The sequence below is a fragment of the Anoplopoma fimbria genome, unplaced genomic scaffold (assembly GCF_027596085.1).
Source record: "Anoplopoma fimbria isolate UVic2021 breed Golden Eagle Sablefish unplaced genomic scaffold, Afim_UVic_2022 Un_contig_9181_pilon_pilon, whole genome shotgun sequence".
Taxonomy (NCBI): domain Eukaryota; kingdom Metazoa; phylum Chordata; class Actinopteri; order Perciformes; family Anoplopomatidae; genus Anoplopoma; species Anoplopoma fimbria.
In genome coordinates, this window is record NW_026553830.1 from 2,975 (window position 1) to 29,689 (window position 26,715).

Below are 26,715 nucleotides of genomic sequence, written 5' to 3' on the forward strand. Positions count from 1 at the left end.
GTCTTTATATAAAAAAATCTTTATATACTTAATTTATGAGAGTTTTAAAAAAAAAAAGGACATGTTCAATGTGTTACATATTTGTGTTGTTAAATTGCGTGAATCTCACGGTCAATGCTTGAGTCAGTAGCCCTGAGCTACGGTTACCGGTGCATGTAGAGATGAGAATTACAGGCATGGTTACATTTTTTACGTGCACTACGGCGCATATGCACCTGGTATTTCAAGCCCTGCGATAGGAGTCACAATCTTTGGGTTATGAGCAGGACATTGAGAAGTGAGCTTCGCTGCAATCACCATAGCAACTAGTGATTTAGCTGCCTTTGGGCAGAAATGGAACAAGCTGACTGTGATTGGCTAATCTGACTTCTAAACGCTCAGTTTAGAAATCAGATTAGCAAATCAATGCTGGCTTTTAACGTAGGCCATTTTGTGCTCTCCTATCAGGACGCATCAAACAGCAGCTTTAATGTTACTCATGATATTAATAATGCCTTCTAATCAGAAAAGTGATAACTGTGATATAGGCACTCATACATCTCCTGTTGTCTGTATGTAGATTTAGAAGCTCTGTACGTTCCCTTGATGGTTGGAGGGCAGACTTACAAATGGGGGGAAAACAGATGCTGTGGTAAACAAAAACAGAATTGGAAGTGTTTTTGGCGGTTGGGGCGCTTCACTGTAAAGCAGCATGTTCAATGCATCACCTTGAGACATCCTTATAAATTCATGAATAGAGAGTTTTTTTTCTGATGTTCAGTTAACACGATTTCTCTTGAATGCAAAAAATACTTAATGATTGTCGCTGAATTTTGTGGTTTAATGGGAAAGGGTCGTTTTCTTTCATAAATTCATATTCCTCTTCACTCAAAGTGTTCATCTTCATTAATCTCTCGAAGTTAATTTGAAAAATGTAACTGAAATATTTTGTCTGCCACAGGCAGCAAAACTGGCTGTCGACCGAGGATGGGCTGTAAATGTGGGTAAGTGGGTTTCTAGTACATAGAGTACACATATAATTGAACTCCAATATGTTACTGTCAGTGTACATTTGTATGCTACAAATTTGTTGACAAAATATTTTTGCGATGGAAAGTAATAGCTGCCAGGATTACGTTTTTGGAATCTCATACTAATCGTAAGATACAATACGCTGACCCAAGAACAGCAGTGCAATAGGAATCTCTCACAATATCTTGCCTGGTAAATCACAGTGATAATGAGCTCCTGATGTTAACTCAAGATAAGGACACATTCTGTGATCGAGGAGAACTGAAACAGAATCAAGTCTGCGGTTCAGTTTTAAGGGGAGATGCAGGCCGTGTCAGGGCAGACGTTCTTTCTTGGAGGGTGAGCCATTTGTGCTGGTATCTGTCGTCTATCAGTCAATATCATGAGTGAAATTCAGTGACATATCGGGATCTGGACGAAAAGGTTGCAGCCTTGCGTCAGACTTTTTAAAATCTATTGCAATGCAATGCATTTAAAATGCGTTGCATTTCTTTGAAATGGCAGAGACTGGTCAATAGAGAGAATGCAAGTGTTAAGACATTTCCGCATTGGCTTCACTTGGCAGAACGGAGGTTGCCGCCTGGGTTGAACACTATTTGGAATCTCATACTAATCGTAAAATAATTTTAAATGGATGTTGTTTCCACCTTTGCCTCGGTGGGTGTGGTGTTACCTTTGCATTTCCACTGCCATCAGTGTCCGGGATGATTGAGTTGGAGGTCTTTGCCAAAAACAGCGAGGGTCATCCTTTTATTATTTATGCCGAGCAGGGGAACAAAAAAAAAAGCTGCATCAGACTTTTACTTTGCACCCTCCTGCTTACTCAGCTTCTTCGCACCTTCTTTTGATGAATTGGGGTGGGGGGGATTGTTCTGCATCAATAAACTATAAAGATATAAAAAGGCTATTTAAATGTGTCATCTGCATATTGTGTGCCTCAACACTAAGAGGACGTGGAGGTTGACTCTGTTTATGGAGGCCAGTGGTAATCATACTTCTCCCATCGCCTTCCTAGCCTTTATTAATATTCTACTATTTTCCCTGGTTTAGTGAACACAAGCATGGCAGGGCAGAGGGGAGTATAACGCTTAACCTGAAGGAATGGTTATCATCTCAATTTTGAAAAAAAGTCTCTTCACAGTCTTCTTTTTATTTTTTACATCCCTGCACTGAACATAGCCGCACTTCAAGCATTCTTGTTGCATTTGAGCGGCCCTGTTCTGGTGTACACCCATTGTTGAACCACAGTGGAACAGCGGCAAATTTTCATAAGCCGCAGCAAACTCTATAACAGCCTCGGGACCAATTATGGTCGTTTTGGAATAATAGACTCCCTTAGATGTGCAGTGACCTGTTCGTCTCATCTAATGGCCTTGACATTGAGCCGGTGGATTTCCTGTTTCCCAGGAGGAGGCTTCCACCACTGCTCCAGCGACAGAGGGGGGGGCTTTTGCGCCTACGCCGACATCACTCTGGCCATCAAGGTAATACTGATGCCTGACCGTGCACGATGTTGGCTCATTGGAAACATTTGCTCAAACACCGGCTAATGGCTAAGCGTTCAATTAGAGGTCCTATTTGATTAAAGTAGCACAGTCTTCCTCTTACAAATAAAAAAGATACATTCAGTAGAGTTACGCTGCTACAGCTTTACCTGGTTAGCAAACTTTTTTTTTTCATTCATTAAAACTGAACTATTAACTATTAGGAAAGTTACGGTTCATGGTTTGTTTAAGACATTAGAACTCATTCCGTGGTTGCCTAGCAACAATAAAAAAAAAGAAAAAGGGCAGCAAACTGCAAAAAACACTTAAAGAGGCCGATCACACTGAGACGCGTCGCAGCAGGATGGGACGATTAAAAATGCCGCTTGGCAAAGCTTGACGGGGAAAACAGCTGATGAGCTGGTGGATCAAACATTAATAACAGGGAAAATTATGTAATGCGGACATTGAGCTCTTCCTGTTGCTTTGCTGTTGTATGAGGAGGAGGGGTAAAATGATGTAGTTCATTGTAATAAAAGATCACTAATATCAGTATTAAGCCCACCTCTTGCTTGATTTGATTGATTGCCTCAGTCAAGTGTGACATTGACGAGCGGTGCGCCTCCCGCGCAACGAGCTGAAAAGTTGGGAATATTTGAACTTTTATCACGTCTAAAAACCGCCAGAAAAGTGTGCTGGCCAAAGGAAAAAAAAGGTTTTGCGGGCAACATCTTACTAACGACCTGTCTCTGTGTGATCAGCCCCAAAGGCAGTTTTGTGCAACCTCTCTTTCACAAGTTTCATAACTAAAACTCAAACAAGAAGTTAACATACCGTAGCTCAACAGGAAACATGTTTGTTGTTTCCTTTAGTAACTATACTGTATTGTAAAACTGTGTTCCAAGATAGTGTCAAATTCACACCTGAAAGTTGCTCGCCGGGGGCAAAATAAATATTTTACGCTCACTTATCCTTCCACGATTTTGGGCCCATTAGGCATGGTCATTACAGACTGAACTAACTAAGCTAACTCCCCACACACATACACATCTGTAAGACTTAAAAGTGTTAATATGCTATACTTTATGCACAGCAAATACGTCGATAAAAGGGAAAAATCTTTTTACAGCTCTATCCTTTCTTATAATTGTATATAGGAAAAAAGAGTGTCATGGTATCTGCAATTCTTCTGACTGGTCACTATGCCAAAACTGCCTCACAGCCCAGCACTGTTCATAGGGGCTTAGTCTCACTCACCCTTCAACTGCCACAGTGGCTGCTGCTCAGCAAACCTGACATCATTTGGCTTTCTTCTTTTTGCATTAAGGTTTAACATCCTGCAGCTGATAAACAACATGCTTTGTAAGTTTGTGTTAAAGCAGACTAAAAAAAAGAATTCAAGTGTTTACATGCAGCTATTGAACAGGTTCCGTTCAATCAAAGTAAGAGTGAGACCGCTAACCAATAGATTGATATGAGCTTAACCAGGTTGTTGTTGACATTTCTGCACCTCAGCTCAAATGTATTTTAATATCTTAAGTGTGGGTTTCACTCTGGAATCCCCTCGAAAGCATCTGAACTGTGAATGTGTCATCTTCAGAGAGAAAGCAAACATTTTCCGAATGGTCTTTCAGTTTCTGTTCGAGAGAGTGGAAGGCATCTCCAGGGCTACCATCATCGATCTGGATGCTCATCAGGTGAGCCGATACCATTACCTCTTTCTCTCCCTCTGTGTCAATGCGCATTGCTGCTAAGGAGCTGACATTGATGACAAGATAACACCCCCCCCATTTTACCACCACACCAATCAATGAGGCCCCCGTGGGGCAATTGGCCCTTACTGTCATACTCAGTGGAATGTATCTGAAAAGATCTCCACTGGCAAACAACTGAGTGCATGCCAGCTTTGGATGATATTGGACTATCACTGGGATATCTGCAGTAATGTCAGCTACTTGTATGTTTGGGCTTGTTTATGCTGTGATGTGTTTTTTAAAAAAGGGGCTGCAGTACCACTACTGCTATTTAATTCATTTTTGATATGGCCTGTAGATCAGTCACATTTTATCTTTATTCGGTGAGCAGGGATTTATAGTTGGATACCGTCTAATTAACCAATGTGACTTTAATTAATAAAAGATGTATTGATAAATTCCCCATTGTACCAATGATAAATGAAATGGGATTTGTTTTTCTTATCCAGCAAAGCCCAAAGAAATTTCTGAAATGAATGAAAACCTTTCACAAAAACAGAAATCTTGATCAAAAGAAATCTGAGCTGTGTTTGATTCTGTCTGAACCACAAGCACACAACAAAGGGTTTCACCCTCTTTGCTACCAGTCAAGGATCATAAAATGTAATCTTGAGTTAAGTCATTCAGGCCATTTTGTATGCCGTATTGACCTGGGAATCTGTACTCTTTTGACTTTCTGATTTACTTCGAGGCTATGCAGAGGGTTGTACATTTTGTTATAGTTACAGTTGTCTGTTCATTTGAGGATCAATTCTCAGGTTTTGTAAATGTATTGCCATCCAAGGTAATCATTTTTTGATTAAAGATGAAGTGTAATTTGAGCATTTCCGAAAAGTTCGTCCAATGGCAACTGTACATTATAAATTGTGAATCATCACAAAGTATGTTTTTGCTGGTTGTATTCACTCAAGTGGGATTTAAAGAATGGATGAGGGTTGCATTAGCAGAAGGCCTATGGTACTCTAGCACAACTACACTGGGATAAGCCTCATAACTGGGTACTCATGTCCATGTTTACACACTTATTGATGAAGTCTCAAGTTTCCCAAGGTCCATGGCTGTATTCCAGGTACACAGCTTCATTTTGAGCTATGGCTCATGGGTAATGATGCACCTTTACTTATTGACACAAGCAGGGGATCAATACAGATGCAGAGTAAATAATTCATGAAGAACAAAGAGCAAATCTGCATGAAGATGGGCCTGAAGTGCCCTCTCAGCAGATAATTGGGCACGAGAGAAATATTGGGGATATGCAGTGAAATCCTAATTACAGCCCTGAAACATAACACTTAAAGTTCTCTTGTCCTCACATGAATTAAGATTATGGCCTAGACAGCTGTGTTGCTTATTCACCCAGTCAGCAACAAAACAATAATGATCAATTTTTGGTTCAATCTGGCTGGAGCCCAGCTGGGAAGCCATATATTCTTATTCGTCTATTATGAGCAGTGTATACAGTGAGAGTGTGATAAAGCACCCAAATTCATTTTTACCTCCACTGTGACAGTAAATGTTACAGTGATAGTTGACCTTCACTGGGCGAACAACACAAATACCACTACTAATTGAACTGTTTGTGTATGGACTCACTTCTGTGGTACATTCTATGGTGTTAGATATCAAAGTATTTAAAATGTTCTGTCCAGTTAGTGCCACGGAGAGCCAATGAAATATGATATTGAATGGTTCATAGATCCATGAGTTTGAAGGCTTATCGGACACTAAAACACTACATTACCGTTGACGAGATCCTTCATCCTCCATCTAAGTATCACAAGGTAAATTCAGTTACTTCGTTCATGTGACAGAGTAATCTTGAAGGACTGTGTGCCCGTACATACTTGAATGTAAAGCAACGCATTTTCATGGGATGTTGCGTTGTGTTGTGGTGAAAGTTGAGTCAGGTAAGCCCTTTTCAGCTGAGCTGGGGTCCTCTTGAGTCCAAATCCAGGTTGTAGTCCCATTGAAAGAAATGAGGGCTTTTTTTTTTTTTTTACACAGTGCTAATGTTTGTCTGGACACGGAGGGATAGCGCTCCCCACCACCATCATGAAATCACCGATTGATTCTTTTTCCAAGAGTTCCAGAAGCCTGGAGAATCCATGCTAAAAAAGCACTGAAACTGTTTTCGACTCCTGTAGTGAAATGAACCTCTTACTTGCACTTACACCTTACCTTAATCCCAGATCCTGATTAAGAGTGCATGTCCCAGTGCGTCGGAGAAAGAATATATCATAGGAAGGTGTGTTGAATGCTGTGACAACCATTGCCAATCAATTATTTACCCTGATGACGGCTTGGTACACACTGGTACGGACTACGAAGGTCCTCGTTTTTATTTCATTACCTGCAAGTATTGGCGCAACTCAGCTACACGATGTTTTGGCCGGGTGTCGGTAGCCTGCCCGCAATGCATCCTGGTACATGTAGGCATAGCCGGCAAAGTTCCGAGAGCTGGGGAAATTAACTTTCTTGTCAAAGTAGCATGCACCGAGAAATGGATGCCTCAATTGACTACATTCACCATCTGCACCGGTTGGACGTCAACATAAAAGGTGCTATGTTTCCTCTTTTAAAGAAAGCCATTCACTGTAGGCTATTTACTGTTTTGGAAGACAGAGCTGGTAAGTATCACTCAATTTTTTTAATTTTTATTCTATGGCACTGGCATTAATGCCATCATCTGAATACAAACTTTTACTGTGTGATCACACGTCGGCTGGTTGAAGAATAGATGAAAGTGGAAAAGGAGCACAACATGAACAAAAGGGTTTATATGATTACAAGGAGATGTGCCTTCACCAAATATAGTGACAAAGATGTTACAGAACACACCTGCATTGAGCTGTCAGACTGCTCTGAACAGACATGCTCATTTTCGGCACTAAAATTGCAGTGTGCCACTGGATTGGCATTGCCTCACCCTCTACCCTGCTTCTCCCCCCACTGTGGAGTATGAAGAGTCACTATGATACCAAAACAGCGCAGGCGAGGAAATAACCTTAGTGCGCCTCGAGAGAACACCAGTTTGCCAACACTGAAATGGAGCCCTTAATGTATTCCTTTCTTCACCTGTCACCAAAAAATTTAAGATATTCTAAAAATGGCGGAGGAGAGAATAGCCCAACATTGTCGGAAAAACCAGTGAAGCGCTTTGGAAGTGGTTTGACGACAGCTTCAAGGATACAGCGAGAATGAAAAAGGCAGTTCACCTGGCAGAGATTGAAATGCATGACTAGATGAAAAGGGTAGACAAAAGCAGGCTGTCAGGAAAATACAAAATCTGGATAAACCAGCAGGCTTTTTTGCCAAGACAAATCCAAGCGCCATCTCCCGATAGGGGGCCCAGCGAGGAATTTAAGGTAACCAAAGCAAGACAATTGCTAATGCAAGGATGTCAAGATCAGCACTGCTGGGATAGAGGTCCACACAGGATAGACATGTTCAACCAGTGAGAGAGGCAGAGTCCAGGTTGAACCACAAGGGCGTTGTGGGGTCTGTAAGCTGAGGAAAAGGTCAAACCAAGGGAGAGGAGGGACTTGATGCAGTCATAAATCCAACAGATGGTAGAGGAGGGGAGACCGGGAGGGCATTTGGAATGAAGCAACGGAAACGGACGCAGTGGGAAGGAACGTAAGGAAGATCACTTCACTAGTGATGACTAGCAGTACAAGATCACTTCTTCACAGTGTCTATGACATCTTTCCAAGACCAACAAATCCACTGACCTGGGGGCTGAAGGAGGATCAGGGCTGCAAGCAATGTGGAAACCAGGAACTACTTTGTTCTGTCTTCTTGCAGGACGTTGCTAAAATATGGGATATACCGCCGCAGCCATGGCACAGTTATAAAACGCTGGTGTTATTTCTGTGATAAGGTGCACGGGAATGCAAGAAGATCCAACAAAGACAGCAGCTCATCAAGTTTTTCAAGGGCGGGGAGGAGGCCTCCAAGTCATGCAGGGTTTGTTAGGAATGGCTAAAGACTGCAAAGTAAGAACTAACCTCACACGTCTCACCTTCCCACAGGATGTTGCCAGCACATCCTTAAGGCCAGACCTGCTAGTATGGTTCAGAGCAGCTGGGGCTTATGAACCGGCGGGGACCGACCTCTGGTGGATGGGTGCACCAGGTTTCCAGGACAATCCCTATGCAGGACCCTAAAGATACTCTGCATTAGAGGACAGCAGAGGAAGAAAATCTGTAAAACCGCGGGACACGAGGCAGAGAAGGCTCAGGAGAGGGGGGCCGTGGACAAGCCAACCAACTGTATGAACGTACTTAAATACTCCACAATAGGTTGAAATCCAGTCCAACAAATAAACAAACTACAGTCCTTAAATTAAAAACGGTAGGTATGAATGTTTTTTCCACTCATATCATCTGTTAACATATCTGTCTCTGTGTAAAAGAAGTAAACTAAATGTGTATATGTGTAGAATTTGGAATATCCTGTAGCTGTCTATCATCACTCGCAGATTTGGTAATGGACATTATCCCAAAAAACATATTTTCTGTTATTTTTCGATTTAAAAAAAAAAAATTGTTATGCTCCAGTCCTCCTGCCCTTTTATTTATTATGTTTTGTTAAGTAGTGATAGATGGATCTAACATTTAATAACCTACATATGTTAGAAATTTAGGAAAGGCCTGTTTGAAGCCAGCATTGAAGGCTTTTGGCTGATACTAACAAATGGCAGTGCAACAACCATCTTTCATTGTACAGTATGCGGGGGAGAGGATAAGACTAATACATTTATAGTCTCCGGCTGTCTTTGAGAGGTGGAGCAGAGCGTGTTGATTTAGTCATTGTCTCATGTAAGCCGGTACAAGCCTTCAGTGCAGTATGAATTTGATGGTTCATCCATGCAGTACAATAAAACCAACACAATACCCAGAGTGGTTTATACCCTTTATATAGACTTACTGTGGTCAAGCATTCCCATGGCAAAAATTCAGAATCTGATCTGAAATCAGGGACAAAATTAACAACGGCAATCCTTGTCCTTTGCTTGAGTGAAATACTGCTATCTATATCTCTCTGTCATATATTGTTGGCTTAGTATTTATGCGTTAAATCTGTAAACAGACTTTATTTGTGAGGAATGACCTAGGGAGCCAAGTGAAAACAGGGGTCCATACCAGATCCAAATAAATGTTCACAATGATGATATTTATCATTTGAGCCCCCTCCAAAGTCTTAAAAGCCAAATTGATGAGTGAATGTTGAGCTGTTGGGGTAGTGAAGGGAGGTTCTGAGGTCGTGGGGCTGGCACTATTCTGTTCACTGGTATAAGGTACATAAGCCTTTTTTAGCTTATACCAGTGTGTATGTTCCAAAAATGAACAACGATAGCTGATTATCACAAAAAAGCATTATGAGGAGAGAAAGGACGAGGCTGGACGCCATTGATGATAAAAATGCAGACAGGGAGAGACCCACTGGGCCAATACCATGACCACTAAATTGACCATAATTTACTAAATTAACATAATTATGTATTGAAGAAGACTTGAAACTAGAGATTGAGACCATAAACTCATGTTTACAATGTTTACTGAGGGAATAAATCAAGAGAGAAGAAGAGTCATTTTCTCAGACTTCTATACAACCAGACTTCTTTTTGAAAGTTGCCCCATGACGAAATTTTAAGACACTTTCACATTGGCTTCAGAAACGCAGGTTTCTGCCTGGTCAGGATTGCTCCCAATACATAACCTGTGAGCAGAAAGGAGCTCTTTGCCACACACCTCAGTTCCCTCAATGAAGATTGACACAAAGGCAGAGGTTATACACTGCTAAAAAATGTCAGATGCAACAATGCCTACTGAACTTATGAAAACATCCCACACCGCAAACTGGGTCTGGTTTTGTTCTAATGCCCACAGGTTTAGATATGTTGTTGTGCTTCCAGGTACATTGCGGGGGCAATCAACAAACAAATGAATCGAACACATTGATGTGACTTTAATTAGGTCTGCTAGAGTGTAAGAATGTTTGTTTCGATTACTTTTTCAATCAATTTCAATTTTGTAATGTCACCTGCGAGGTCAGATATCTTGCATTGCTGTTGTACACTGGACTGCTGTGACTCACTGCTGGAGAGTGAACACAACACCAACCCTCAGATGAACGGTCGCCTATGAGTAAAATTGAAAAAAGGGAAGGGATGCCCCCCCCCTGTTTTCAGGCAGCACCTAAATGCATTTGTGGATCTCAGTGGAGCTGTGCGCAGACATTTAACAATCTGTAAATATATACACACACGAATGCCAATATCTTTAGCCATTCTTATACACAGGAAGCTTTCCGTAGGCAAAAAATGGTCAGGTCCAAGTTAAAAAATCTTTACTTATAATTTTAATATTTATTCAGGTTGCAATGTGTGCATTCGCACCAACAATTATGCACAAATCGTTCAGGTTTGGGATTCAAAATTTCCATTCATAGATCAGTTATACGCATTGGTGACCATTTTTAGCTAATCTCCTGCTAGCTCCAGCTCCATGCTAAACTCACAAACATGAAAGTGGTATCAATCTTTTCATCATAACTCTTGGCAAGAAGGCGAAGATTTTACAGATTTTACAAAAAGCAGATTTTACAAAATATTATTTTAATATCTATCTTCAAAATATATAAAAAAACAAAAATAACAATCAACTATATATTATACTGCCAATCGGGCATGATGTTCAGCTCACACAAAATTGTCCTGCTTGTCGCATACAGCGTCCTTTTTATCCAATACTATAAGACTTGGCACCTAAGAAGAAGGAGATGAAAATGATGGAGTCGCCATGACCAAAATGCCTGACAAATTGTGTGGACCTTGGCACAGTGAAGCAATGGGTTTGACTTTCCAAGCTCGCTTTGTATCACACATGGGGGTGAAAGACCAATTGCTTGATTCGGTTTGGCAGTGGTGATGTTTAAAGGAGCACAGACGGTATTGAAGTTCTTTCGTTCCTTCTAAACAAGTGTTGTGTTTCCTCTCTGTCGCAGGGAAATGGCCACGAGCGTGATTTCTTGGACGACGGGCGAGTGTACATCATGGATGTGTATAATCGCTACATATATCCTCGGGACGGGTTTGCCAAAAGTGAGGTTTCTTCTCATACTTGCTATTTAACCTTTGTACTAATAGAGATTTGGTACGGTTAACAGGACAGTTAATTCCTGTATTAAAAAAAATACATATTTTACCTCATACTTGTAGTGCTATTTATCACTCTAGATTGTTTTGTTGTAAGTTGCCGAGTGTTGGAGATATTTGCTGTAAAGATGTCTGCTTTCTCAATATAAAGAAATGATATGACACTTGGCTTGTTGACTTCAAAGAGCCTAAAGAAAAACATTTAAAAAGCTCAACAGCAATATCTCATTCCAGAAATCAGGACAGGTTTACTCAAGATAATCCACAGACAGTGTTGTGCGTTGTTTCATGTAGGAACTGTTTTCTTTCAACCGTACTACACCTGCCAACCGTATCACCCCGCAGAAGGAAGCATGCATCTATACTTGATAGAGCTAGCTTACCTAGCACAAGTGAGCTAGCTAGCATTACACTTAGACCAAGGAGGATGCCATCAATGTTTACATTTTTCTTTGTCACAAGCATAGACTGTATATAAGAGGTAGACTAAGTCATAGTGACGTCACCCATTGGTTAGGCGATTTGGCCGTGACCATCTTGGAATTTTGCAACCAGTGAAAGGAAGTTCCCATATTTAAACTGCGGATAAGTGACGTAGAGACTCCGTAAACAGCTCTGGAAGCAACAGCACCCTGTCAATTACAGTAGCCCCGCCCTAAATCATACCCTGCTTTATGGTCTATTTTACTCTAAATGGACCATAATTTACTAAATGAACATCATGCTGTATTGAAGAAGAAGACTGTATTGAAACTAGCGTCCATAAACTCATGTTTACAATATTAACTTCCTTCCGTAGTTCAGTAAAAGAAAATAGTTCCTACATGAAACTGCTCACACCAAGGTCTATGGATTAATTTAAGGAATTGGATCATGATTCCTGGAAAGAGACATTGCTTTTTTGGTGCTTTGAGCACAACAAGCCGAAAGCCATCCTGTTCCAATATACAGTGGGTACGGAAAGTATTCAGACCCCTTTAAATTTTTCACCCTTTGTGTCATTGCAGCCATTTGCTAAAATCGAAAAAGTTCATTTTTTTTTTTCGCATTAATGTACACTCAGCAACCCATCTTGACAGAAAAAACAGAAATGTAGAAATTTTTGCAAATTTATTAAAAAAGAAAAACTGAAATATCACATGGTCATAAGTATTCAGACCCTTTGCTCAGTATTGAGTAGAAAAGCTAGTACAGCCATGAGTCTTCTTGGGAATGATATCACACCTGGATTTGGGGATCCTCTGCCATTCTTCCTTGCAGATCCTCTCCACGTTTGGACAGCCATTTTCAGGTCTCTCCAGAGATGCTCAATTGGGTTTAGGTAGGGCTCTGGCTGGGCCAGTCAAGAATGGTCACAGACTCAGAAGCCACTCCTTTGTTATTTTAGCTGTGTGCTTCGGGTCATTGTCTTGTTGGAAGGTGAACCTTCGGCCCAGTCTGAGGTCCTTCTGGAGGAGGTTTTCTTCCAGGATATCTCTGTACTTGGCCGCATTCATCTTTCCTTCAATTGCAACCAATCGTCCTGTCCCTGCAGCTGAAAAACAATAGCATGATGCTGCCACCACCATGTTTCACTGTTGGGATTGTATTGGGCAGGTGATGAGCAGTGCCTGGTTTTCTCCACACATCTTAGAATTAACGCCAAAAAGTTCAATCTTGGTCTCATCAGACCATCTTATTTCTCATAGTTTCATGTGTTTTTTGGCAAACTCTATCGGGCTTTCATATGTCTTGCACTGAGGAGAGGCTTCCGTCGGGCCACTCTTAAAGCCCCGACTGGTGGAGGGCTGCAGTGATAGTTGACTTTGTGGAACTTTCTCCCATCTCCCTACTGCATCTCTGGAGCTCAGCCACAGTGATCTTTGGGTTCTTCTTTACCTCTCTCACCAAGGCTCTTCTCCCACGATTGCTCAGTTTGGCTGGACGGCCAGGTCTAGGAAGAGTTCTGGTCATCCCATACTTCTTCCATTTAAGGATTATGGAGGCCACTGTGCTCTTAGGAACCTTGAGTGCTGCAGAAATTCTTTTGTAACCTTGGCCAGATCTGTGCCTTGCCACAATTCTGTCTCTGAGCTCCTTGGGCAGTTCCTTCGACCTCATGATTCTCATTTGTTCTGACATGCACTGTGAGCTGTAAGGTCTTATATAGACAGGTGTGTGCCTTTCCTAATCAAGTCCAATCAGTTTAATTAAACACAGCTGGACTCCAATGAAGGAGTAGAACCATCTCAAGGAGGATCAGAAGAAATGGACAGCATGTGAGTTAAATATGAGTGTCACAGCAAAGGGTCTGAATACTTATGACCATGTGATATTTCAGTTTTTCTTTTTTAATAAATTTGCAAAAATTTCTACATTTCTGTTTTTTTCTGTCAAGATGGGTTGCTGAGTGTACATTAATGCGAAAAAATGAACTTTTTTGATTTTAGCAAATGGCTGCAATGAAACAAAGAGTGAAAAATTTAAAGGGGTCTGAATACTTTCCGTACCCACTGTATAGAAGGCAGATATCCAACACTTGGCAACTCACACAAAAACAATCCAGACTGATGAATAGCAGTACAGGTAAGAGGAAAAATATGTATTTCAGGTTTTGGGGTTCCTTTAATATGTATTATATGTACTCATGTTCTTAAATGTGATGTATTCTAGTGACAAAGTAACCTCCACCCTGCTCCAGATGTCTGGTTGGAAGTTAGGTTGGAGTGGATTGGGCCTCCTCCTCCAGTTCCAGCCCCTAGATGTCACTCAGTGCCATTTTAATTGTGCTTTGATTTCCCTCTGCATTACCCCGAGCTCTATTAGCACTCAGCAGGAAATCTGTCACGCAGGAGTCCACGTAACACTTTAATCGGGGGTTTTACGCACACTTATCTGTCAATACATTACAGCTGATCCGACAGCAACCACATGTTACCATTACATCACGATTCTAACAATACTCAGGGGGACAGACGTCACATTTTAGAACATTTTCCACGTCCTTCAGCTATCTCATTCTCTGCAACTAATTGAATTTTGTAATCGTCTCTACCCCTGAATAAAATGAAATAAAATGTACATCCTGGCTTGTTTAAGATAAAAAAAAAACTCCATTCTCGTTCATATTTTTCCTCTAAGACACATTTATTTCCTTGAGCTTTCAAAGACCAAAGCTTGTACTTTTTGGACACTTTTTTTTTTTCTTTCAAGTCTTCTTTGAAAAAATACCCAGAAATCTGTTTCACATGCTATTACGTTGCTCTTTCCTGCTTTGGCAGCTTAATAATGTTTGAATTTTGAGACATTTGGTCACCTAATTAACCTTTTTCATCATTTCCCGTTAATTATTGGAAATGCACATACTAATTAAGTAAAGCGCTTCTGCAGATTTACGCTGCTGGCTGTTTTATAGATAGAGAAACACAATTACCTACCTGGACATTACATAAGAATTCACCTAGTGGCAATTTACTTTGTGAGCCTTTACTGTGCCTGATGCATGGAATATTAAAGAATTATTAGCCTTTCGTACATATGAGGTTGTTCGTGACATCTTCGTTTCTCCTATCACCAGGAGCCATAAAGAGGAAGGTGGAGCTGGACTGGGGCACCGAGGACTCGGAGTACCTCCAGAAAGTAGAGCTCCACACCGAAGGGGCGCTGAACGAGATCCGCCCCGACATCATCGTCTACAACGCGGGGACAGATGTCTTGGATGGGGACCCCTCGGAGGACTCTCCATATCACCACAGGTGCTGGACCAGTACATTTCAACCAAATTCTTAAAGTTAACAATGATTAACAATGTTTTTTTTAATGTTTTACCATTAAAAAAAACCCAGTTGGAACCATTTACATGACCCATGTTAGACTCAAAAATTCAGAGTAGGTAACTTTAGGAGTTATAGCAGATCAAGTAAACACCAAGTTACTTAATTGATAAACTAAATAACTTAAAATAAGGACTTCAGTTAAAGCTGCGGTGCTCCTGACTGTCGCTATTCAACACCTGTATTACAGTTGTGTTCTGCAGTGTTCAGTGCACTCACAGCAAACACCTGCACAACTTACAGCTTCATTAAAGGACATAACATGAGTCAGACATAAGTTACCTAATAATTAATTAACTTTAAATCAAAATGGCTATAGCCTCAAATGGTAATTAACTCATAACGTTATTTATTCTTCCCCCAACAGACTGGTGTTGTATGAAGTAGTCTGCACACCTGGTGGACTGATGTGTCATTGACTGTAGCTTACGTTAGCCCAGCTGCTGGAAACAGTTGCTCAGCTGGTCAGATGTCCCGCAGACCAACAATACTGTCGCTCTGATGAATCACCTGCAGAGCAGACCAGATTCTAATGTGACGTTAGCATGAGCTTCAGAGAGCTAAACCGCAAGGCACGCCACGACTTCTTTCTTTCTCGATGGCAGGGATGTGCGTTTGTTTTACACATTGCGCTGCCCTTTCCGACGGTCGCCAACACACAATGTGTGGGATTTGGATTTGTAGCTCGCTCCTTGTCTACTGTAACATTGTGAAAGTAACATCAGTAACTCTGCATGCCCAAAATAGCTCGCAGCTCTGTCCCAAAATAAGTGAGTTTATATTTAAACATTCTGCATTTAAGTTTTAAACTGTCTTTGGATTACTTTCCCTCTTGGTCTCCTGCATTTTGGCAGTGTTGATAGAGAAAACAACTGTCAATATTAAGCAAATATACTGCAGAATTCCTTCACAATTGTTCCTAAAACAACAATTTCTGTGATTTGTGTTCATTTTAGATGCCGTTACATACAGAAATGAACGGAGGAAGAAAAAAAGTTTATATTGACTATTTAAAACAAAGGTTCATTGTTTATCTGCAGTGCTGCAGTGGCAGGAGAAACATCTGAACGTGGAAGTGGCAGGCTCAGCTGTGTCGGGTCACGTGAGCACTTTGTGCAGCTAATTTGTCAGGAAATCTGAAAGCATACTGGGAGCTGATCCGCATGAGCCAAATTTGGATTTATTACTTCCTGTGTGCAGATATACCATGCCAGTGATCCTGTGAATTCCAGAGAATAATTGGAGCAAATAAGGCGGATTTGCCGAATGCATTAGTGGGGATGTACGCTGATGTGTGTTGGAGAGCTAATTTGTGATTTTGGGCTGGTTTATGACCTGAAATTGAATTTAAAAAAAACGTCTTTGTGCAGTTTCAGTAACTGTTATTTAAAGTTGTGGTTGAACATGTATTTCTGTCATTCCGAATAATGTTTGAAATCAGTCATTGCGCTACAAATTGCTCCATAATCAATGAGATTTTGGACACAAGCTGTTCCCACTTTCATCCCTAGACAAGCCAGGAATTGTGTTTCTTTCCTGAGAGGTTTGCTGCTCCACAGTGAAGCAGTGAGATGTATGAACAGGCCTCCCCTCTCTACTCAGGTGAGAAGGGGAGCATAGATAGAAGCGTTTGTCAGCAGCCTGATCAAATTCAGATAAGTTACTGGTACTATTCAACAGGGTTTGGCCAGTGTAAACATTTTTAAACCGGTATGATATTAAGCCAAACAGCGGACCGGTATACCAAGTTTTACCAGTTGTGAAGCAACTTGGCACTCAAATGAGAGTGCCTGGTCCACCTTAAAGGTCAGCCCAACTTAAGTGAGTCTGGCCCAAAGTTGGGGCTAACATGGAGACTAACCCTGTTTACTTTAAATTAGCAGGTGGCAAGCAAGACACGCAAGCTCACTAAGGTTACAGGCTTCAATATTCTGAATCCCTCTCTGCAAAAGTGTGACCTGCCCTACTCTGCTTCTGATTGGCTAACCCTGACATAACCCTCCGGTTCTGAAAAGTGAAGCCAAACAGGATGTGCCTGAAACTCTCTACTGGCCAGCAGGGGGCGACTCCTCTGGATGCCACAAGAAGTCTGATTGTATAGAAGTCTATGAGAAAATGACTCTACTTCTCTTTTGATTTATTCCCTCAGTAAACATTGTAAACATGAGTTCATGGTCTCATTCTCTAGTCTAGATTCAAGTCTTCTTCAATACAACATGATGTTCATTTAGTAAATTATGGTCCTTTTAGAGTCAAATAGACCATAAAGCAGGGTATGCTTAAGGGCGGGGCTGGATAAACAGGTTTCTACTTCTACCAAAGCCGTATTTGGCGTCTCTGTGTCACTTCTCCGCAGTCCAAATATGGTCACTTCCGTTCATTTGTTGCAAAAAAGCCAAGATGTCAATGGCAAAATGACACCAAACTCGAGGCTTTAAACACCAGTCCACAAACCAATGGGTGACGTCTCAATGCCTATGTCCACTTCATATATACACAGTCTATGAATCTAACCAATTCAACAAATGACGTACCAGCCAATCAGAAGCATAGTAGGGTGGGTCATGCCTTCGCCATAGCAAGATTTCTAATTCAGGGTTCAAACAGCTGGGCTTGCAATAAAATGGCTGGAGGGAACCCGTCGTTCTCGTCAACCCAAAACATATGAACCTTCTGGTAAACAAACACAACGTCTCCCCCCGCCAACCTCTACTGAAATTTGATCTCTTTCACTCTTCAATAATTGCCACAAAAACCAGTATTAGCCCTTCTATAAACAAATATGATGCCATGACGTCGGCACAGCTTCCTGAAGTAGGCTACTTTTTTAAGTTTCCAGCAAGTCATAATGATGACAAATGCAGGTTCAGCCAGTTTGCATGAAACAAACCAGTCTAAGCTCGCACACCAGATCAGGAAAAAAACTGAAATGGACCCAACTGTGCCACCCGAGGCCCTGTATAGACTGACAGACCACCTCTCCTCCGGTCCCTCTCTGCCAGGGCATCGTGAAGAGAGACGAGATCGTGTTCAGGGCAGCGAGGCGACGGGGCATCCCCATACTCATGGTGACTTCTGGGGGGTACCAGAAGAAAACCGCCCGCATCATCGCCGACTCCATCCTCAACTTGGACCGGCAGGGCCTGATTGGAGCAGAGGCTATGGAGGGGGAGGGCTCCTCATCATCGTCGCTGGTGACCAGCATGATGTGCAGCTCTGGATCCGCTGGATCGAAATTCACTGCTGTCTGAGACGCTCTAATCCAGCCATTAACACTGACATGTGCGTCATCCACAGCTGTGACATTTAAAGGCACTCAAGTAACTTTATATTGACCAGTTATCTGTGTTTATTTGAGAGTTGTGACAGCAGGGGTGACACAACGCTTGTTTGCACATTTACACTAACAAACGTTAGCTTTGGTAATGTTTTACATTTTTAATGTATACGTTGGGAAAGGGAATAATCCTTTAAAGACAAAAATCCTACTGAAACAATAGCCATGGCCTGATTACAGCCAAGTTCATAAATTCTCGTACGCCACAAAAAGACTTGTTTAAATTTTCATCAGTTGGAGAAAGATGGGTTTTATGTTTAATGTATGTTCGGGCAGCGTTTTAGAGAAGTATTCTGTCATCTCAGGAAATGTAATATTGTCATTTGTGAAAGATGTGATACATTACTAGTCCATGAAATTGTAAAGAGGTTTGATTTTCTCACAGATACATGGGAAAGCTGGTTAATTATCCTCATTTTCTTAGTTAATCAATCTTAGAGGTGAAACACAAGATGATTGCACATGAAAACTAATCTGATCGTGATATTTAACCTTCTTACAGAAGATTATGTCTTCTTCATTCCTCATTGGCATTTAGTTTTATTACTTCAAGTGTAAATTGGTGTTTTTCATCGAGATGATATTCTAATCATAATAGTTAATAGTGTTTCCTTAATCAGTTCAGCTAATGATAAGTTTTTGTACTTTAATCCACTCAACCTCTGCAGTTCATGTTCACATGGAGCCTGTTGTGATTTTTCCAAAAGGTACTAAAGAATTTCGTCTCTTAAGCGTGAACAAATTTGAAAGCTGAAACATGTGACTCCGAGCACTCCAGTTTCCAGATCAAAGCCAAACACTGGAACGTGTTCAGTAGATAATGAGCCAGCCTGTACAGTGGAGTTTTACTTCGCATTGCTTTGCTGAAGTCAGACAAACAGAGCTCTCCTAATGATGTTTTCGCACGCAGTAAGTTGTGTGAAAGGAGGCAAAATAGATCTGTTGGATCAATATGATTAATGCAACACTACACCTATTTAGTTTTATGTGGACTCATGTGGCCTTTGATTTAAATCTCAAATTACTGGTACTTAAATTAGTATTCTGGTCCTGGGTGTTATTTATTTGGTTTTGGTCATTGTTATGCTTATAATAATAGTAAGCAACATTTAGAATGGAGATCACATTTTTTCCTACATTGCTAGCTACCTACAGACACCTCCATGAAACATAGCAGGATAATGACAACAAACACGATTGTTGCAAGTCAACTTACAGAAATATCTCTTAAAGGGCCAGTGTGTAGGATCTGGCGGCATCTAGCGGTCAGGTTGCAGATTGCAACCAACTGACACTTCTCCTGTGTGCCAAGGGAGTATGGTGGCCGACATAAAATGTAAAAATGTGAAAAGCCCTAACTACTTACTACATACTTATTAACCCATTTCTGCAAATAAATGCCCCTAGATGCTACACACTGTTCCGTTAAATCTTCATATTTCTTTGATCTTTGTTAAAACTTTAACTGCTCCAAGCAGCTTTTTCTTTGACTAAAAATGACGTTGGTGAAACGTCACTCTTGAGTGAATGAAGTGAATGTTTACAGAGTCTGATTGTCAGGCTAAAAAAAAAATCTTACAACTAAGTTTTGGGGCCAAAGTGATGAATCTTGACTGATTGGAATGATGGCAAAAACTACAAAACTTGTAATAACACTGATGTTCAGAAGCGTTTAACTGGAACTCCTGTTGTTGTTTGGATTCAGCTTCAGTTAGTTCTGATTCCTCACCTTTTTGGTGAAGTTATGTCCTTATCTGACAACTTGAAGAAAACTTCTTATAAAGGCACACTCTCTGTGCCCTACTTTGTGATGAAGTCCCAATCAAAGACACCACCTCCTAATCTTGTCTAACATAGCTTAGATGTCAATTCATTGTAGAAGGATGGAAGGTAACGCCAACAAATACTTAATCCCAACTCGACAAATACAGACCCGTGGTCAGTGGTCCTACGAGTCAAACTATGACGCTCTAGGTTCCCCTCTATCCTAATTATTAGACATCAGTTCCACCCATTACATGCATTGCGTCTTTCCAAAATAAACTTCAAAAGTAGGTTCACTTAGTTTTTGGTTTACTTGGTTAGGTTTAGGAACCGATGAATGGCATTTGATTAAAATGAGTATGTTTATTACTTAATATAAGTATGCTTGTAAACTACTGTAAAAAAAGTCACCGTTGACTTTGCTTTACACGGGACATGGACAGCGGTTTCTTAGCTGAAAGTCCTGTGTTTGTTTGACCATTTAAACCTCAGCTCCCACCCTCCATTTGTGGACTTTCTCGTTCTTTATACTACGTCAGTTGCTCTGACTGTCTAATAATGACAAGGAATTGGTTTACATTGTATTTAAAAGCTTAGTGCGTATACAGACAGCAAAAAATGCCTTGGTGCGTGCATCAGACGCCGAGGGCCACCGACCGAGCTGCCGTGTTTGTTGAGTCTGGAATGAGAACGGTTTGGTTGCACACATTTTACCGACAGTGTCGGTAAAGCTCAGGGAGAAGAGTTAGACGAGGCAAAGCTGTTTACCGAATTATAAGAGAATTTAATGTTGTGTGAATGTTTTAATAATGGAATCCTCTGTGGTGTCTGTCTTACATTGCGTTAGATGAGTTTTGCAGCTGGCAGGTGCCGCTGTATTGATTGTCCAATGTTTCTCAAACATATTATCTTCCACTGCTCTGGCTTGCTGTTGAAATAATTTGCAAAACTTTAACAGTAGGAGTATCACTCAAAGGATTAAAGGCCCATCTTTGAAGAGCATGAAAAGCTGTGTTCGGCTGCTCATCCAGGACGCTGTTTGGACACGTTCATAATGAAACTGTTGGGGGGGGGGGGCCCACATTAGGTGTCAGTGCTAATTAGCTAAAGCCTTTGATCTTGCACGCTGCTTTTGAATGCGGCTGAAAGTGTCTACCTTTTTAATTAGGACTCAGAATACATCAGTTATTGTATGCGGCCTGCCCTTAATACCCGATGCAATCCCAGATTCCAGCTCATCAGCTCCTTTCCATGTCAGCCAGAGTTTTTCAGTTGATTGAACGCCGTGTGCCAAGTCTTCAAAAGCTGTTCTGTACTTTTATCTAAGGGGGTGTTTGTACTGACATTGGAAGCTACTTCTATGCATCCATACTGACATTGAATAAATCCATGACAACCCAAAGTGTCTGTTTTGCCTTTTTTATTTTGTCTTTAAATTTGTTCTACTGCTCGTGCTGAAGAATGGTATGTTTGATAGGGCTGCTGCTATGTAGATCAGACTTTCTCAGACTTTTCCATTTATTGCTTTCTGCCCCATATGATGTAATGATCCCACACTCAGTAAGAACACATCTAAGTAAATCCCCTTATGTCATTTAGTTTCCCTGAAGTATTTCACACTCTTTTACTTAACCTCACCAAATGTTTTACAATAATCGAACCTAAATATTTTAAGATCTTTTCCTTGACCCTACTAGGAAGATGAAATTGACACGTGTTGCTGGCTTTCACATGAAAACGATGAAAAATGAAGAATAACGCATACAACCTCCTGTTGTATTAGGATACGTTGCACAGCCTCAAATATACAAGCTCTGTTTAGTTAAGTTTAATTTCATTTTAACAGGAAGTTATATTGAAACATTGTCCTTATAGATAAATAGTTCCTTACTATATATAAGTTGTCAGTTTTGTCCTCCAATCTTGGTAATTATAGAAAGATGTGCCCATAAACACATGTCTTAAGATTACAGCTATGACTATATGCAGTATCCTTCAGATATAATATATGGAATAAACATGAGCTAAAAATATACCACAGGCCAATGTCAGGTTATTTCATTGTGAGGTGCTACAGACAGAAGTATAATATATGTTTTTTTTTAAGTTCTCTCCAGACTTCCAACCTAGTGGATTGATCACGCCTCTCCTCACTTCAGAGGTAGACCGTCCCTATCACGGAACATGGGGAATTAACATATCGAGCTATTTATAGAAGAATCCCTTTTCAGCTGCCAATATAGGCAGGATTACAGAGCCACCCAATGCAGAGGAACTACAGGTAACACTCTGCCCATCAGTGCCGGTGCTGCAGCGCTGTGTGAATTCATATTGCTCTATTACAAAAGAGACATCAACAGCATTCGGTGGAGTTTTATGGGCACATTATTGCACAGGCTGAGATCAGATAAGATGTATTGTATTGATCCTTCTGTGACTATTTGGTGTGTTGCTGAAGTAAAAGTAAAAAGGGGTATATTTTCTTCCCTGGCTAAATCCTTGCTGACACCCAAAGTAAGAATTTGTTGATCCAACTGGAGAAGCATTCAATTTTCGTAGAACGTGAGAATGGTTGGGAAATATGTGCGAAAGTAAATTGATTAGGAACAAATATTATGAGCTCTATGATTGCTTATTTAATTCAGATTAGGGGCCTATATGTAAATGTGTTCTGTATGCCCTAATGAAAATGATACACCCGTATAATTAAATACATGGTTAGGCCTACATAAGTGAGCTTCGCTGACATGAAATTAGGGGCAAATAAATTTGTTGCGCGTGGCTGTTTGGAACAGGTGCCCCTTTGGAGTTTGGTGGTAACATTAGTAAATCCAGCCTCCAGCAGCAAAAGTGAACTGCAGACAATGAGCTGTGGCCAGGGAAGCCTTCTGCGGACGACATGCTCAAATCCGCAGAGCCCTGAAGCTATCAAGATATACATACATATCAATGCACACCCCTAAAAAAATCCTGGATCAAAAACCAGGCAGAAGGAAGCTAAGCATGAAGTGAAGCGGTGGTGAAGTGTTCGACAGTCTTGAACAACTACGCACATACTATACATATTGCAGTTCATGTAATGTGTAGGAGTTTGCAGTATTTAACCTCTGCAAAAAGTATCTTTAACTGTGTCTGATGGTAGGACGAAGTGGTGTTTCAAATGTTTATAACAAAATATGAATTTGTGTTCAGACTTACCCATGCCACTAAGGGATATGAGTCAAATAAATTTTTCGCCAAATCATTAATTATCAAGTATGTATGAATAAATAAATAATAAACTATTGCTCAACTATTGTTTACTATTTATTAACACCGCCAACAGTAAATAAGCTCACTGAGCATGCTCAGAATCTTCCTCTCTGGTATTTGAGGTGTGGTTGATGTAGCCGTTTATTGTCACCTACTGGCTCAGCTAGCGTTTGGAGTTGTTATTGCGTTCTATTGTGGACAGAGATATTTTGTAAAACAGAGGTGGTGTGGACAGAATTTTATTAAAAAAACTAAAGGAACATATCAGTTCAAAGAAATATCTGTATACGTGTAGAAAAGTCCTTAAATGCAGTGCTGTCCAGGATACAATATACAGTGGGTACGGAAAGTATTCAGACCCCTTTAAATTTTTCACTCTTTGTTTCATTGCAGCCATTTGCTAAAATCGAAAAAGTTCAGTGACAGATTTCCTGCTGAGTGCTAATAGAGCTCGGGGTAATGCAGAGGGAAATCAAAGCACAATTAAAATGGCACTGAGTGACATCTAGGGGCTGGAACTGGAGGAGGAGGCCCAATCCACTCCAACCTAACTTCCAACCAGACATCTGGAGCAGGGTGGAGGTTACTTTGTCACTAGAATACATCACATTTAAGAACATGAGTACATATAATACATATTAAAGGAACCCCAAAACCTGAAATACATATTTTTCCTCTTACCTGTACTGCTATTCATCAGTCTGGATTGTTTTTGTGTGAGTTGCCAAGTGTTGGATATCTGCCTTCTATACAGTGGGTACGGAAAGTATTCAGACCCCTTTAAATTTTTCACTCTTTGTTTCATTGCAGCCATTTGCTAAAATCGAAAAAGTTCATTTTTTTTTTCGCATTAATGTACACTCAGCAACCCATCTTGACAGAAAAAAACAGAAATGTAGAAATTTTTGCAAATTTATTAAAAAAGAAAAACTGAAATATCACATGGTCATAAGTATTCAGACCCTTTGCTGTGACACTCATATTTAACTCACATGCTGTCCATTTCTTCTGATCCTCCTTGAGATGGTTCTACTCCTTCATTGGAGTCCAGCTGTGTTTAATTAAACTGATTGGACTTGATTAGGAAAGGCACACACCTGTCTATATAAGACCTTACAGCTCACAGTGCATGTCAGAACAAATGAGAATCATGAGGTCGAAGGAACTGCCCAAGGAGCTCAGAGACAGAATTGTGGCAAGGCACAGATCTGGCCAAGGTTACAAAATAATTTCTGCAGCACTCAAGGTTCCTAAGAGCACAGTGGCCTCCATAATCCTTAAATGGAAGAAGTATGGGATGACCAGAACTCTTCCTAGACCTGGCCGTCCAGCCAAACTGAGCAATCGTGGGAGAAGAGCCTTGGTGAGAGAGGTAAAGAAGAACCCAAAGATCACTGTGGCTGAGCTCCAGAGATGCAGTAGGGAGATGGGAGAAAGTTCCACAAAGTCAACTATCACTGCAGCCCTCCACCAGTCGGGGCTTTATGGCAGAGTGGCCCGACGGAAGCCTCTCCTCAGTGCAAGACATATGAAAGCCCGCATAGAGTTTGCCAAAAAACACATGGAGGACTCCCAAACTATGAGAAATAAGATTCTCTGGTCTGATGAGACCAAGATTGAACTTTTGGCGTTAATTCTAAGCGGTATGTGTGGAGAAAACCAGGCACTGCTCATCACCTGCCCAATACAATCCCAACAGTGAAACATGGTGGTGGCAGCATCATGCTATGGGGGTGTTTTTCAGCTGCAGGGACAGGACGATTGGTTGCAATTGAAGGAAAGATGAATGCGGCCAAGTACAGAGATATCCTGGAAGAAAACCTCCTCCAGAGTGCTCAGGACCTCAGACTGGGCCGAAGGTTCACCTTCCAACAAGACAATGACCCGAAGCACACAGCTAAAATAACAAAGGAGTGGCTTCGGAACAAGTCTGTGACCATTCTTGACTGGCCCAGCCAGAGCCCTGACCTAAACCCAATTGAGCATCTCTGGAGAGACCTGAAAATGGCTGTCCACCAACGTTCACCATCCAACCTGACAGAACTGGAGAGGATCTGCAAGGAAGAATGGCAGAGGATCCCCAAATCCAGGTGTGAGAAACTTGTTGCATCATTCCCAAGAAGACTCATGGCTGTACTAGCTCAAAAGGGTGCTTCTACTCAATACTGAGCAAAGGGTCTGAATACTTATGACCATGTGATATTTCAGTTTTTCTTTTTTAATAAATTTGCAAAAATTTCTACATTTCTGGTTTTTTCTGTCAAGATGGGTTGCTGAGTGTACATTAATGCGAAATTCGATTTTAGCAAATGGCTGCAATGAAACAAAGGGTGAAAATTTTAAAGGGGTCTGAATACTTTCCGTACCCACTGTATATAGATATAAATATCCATCCATCCAATAATTTGCTTCCGCTTATCCGGGGTCGGGTTGGGGGCAGCAGGCTTAGGAGGGTGTTCCAGGCATCTCTCTCCTCCTGCAACACTTTCCAGCTCCTCCTAGGGATCCCCAAGGCGTTCCCAGGCCAGAAGAGATGTGAAATCTCTCCAGCGTGTTCTGGGTCTACCCCGGGGCCTCTTACCTGTTGGAAGTACCTAGAAATCCTCTAAAGGGAGGCGTCCATGAGATGCCTGATCAGATGCCCGAACCACCTCTGCTAGCCCGTTTTAGTCCATAAGCTCCTCCGAGCTCCCTTCGGATGTCTGAGCTCCTCACCCTATCTCTAAGGCTGAGCCCAGCCACCCTCTGAAGGAAGCTCATGTCGGCCGCTTGTGTCCTCAAGGGTCTGAAGGTAGATGGACTGGTATATCCTGAGCTACGCCCTCCGCCTCAGCTCCCTCTTCACCACAACAGTGCGGTTCATTGCGCGCAGCACTGCTGATGCCGAACCGCCAACAATCTCACACTCCATTTTACCCTCAATCTTGAAGACCACCAGATACTTGAACTCCTTCGCTAAGGTCAGTGACTCACTTCCAACCCAGAGGGTGCAATCCACTATTTTCCAGCAGTGAATCATGGCCTCAGACTTGGAGGTACTGACTCTCATCCTAACAGCTTCACACTAGGCTGCAAACCGCCCCATTGTGTGCCCATTGTGTGCCGAAACTCCCGTTCTGAAGGAGATAGAACCACATCATCT

General features: G+C 41.4%; 1 pseudogene; it reads left to right on the top strand.

Annotated features, from left to right (window-relative positions):
• Positions 1 to 940: 940 nt before the first annotated feature.
• On the top strand, positions 941 to 21,714 carry LOC129116868 (histone deacetylase 11-like; annotated as a pseudogene).
• The last annotated feature ends 5,001 nt before the right edge of the window (positions 21,715 to 26,715 follow it).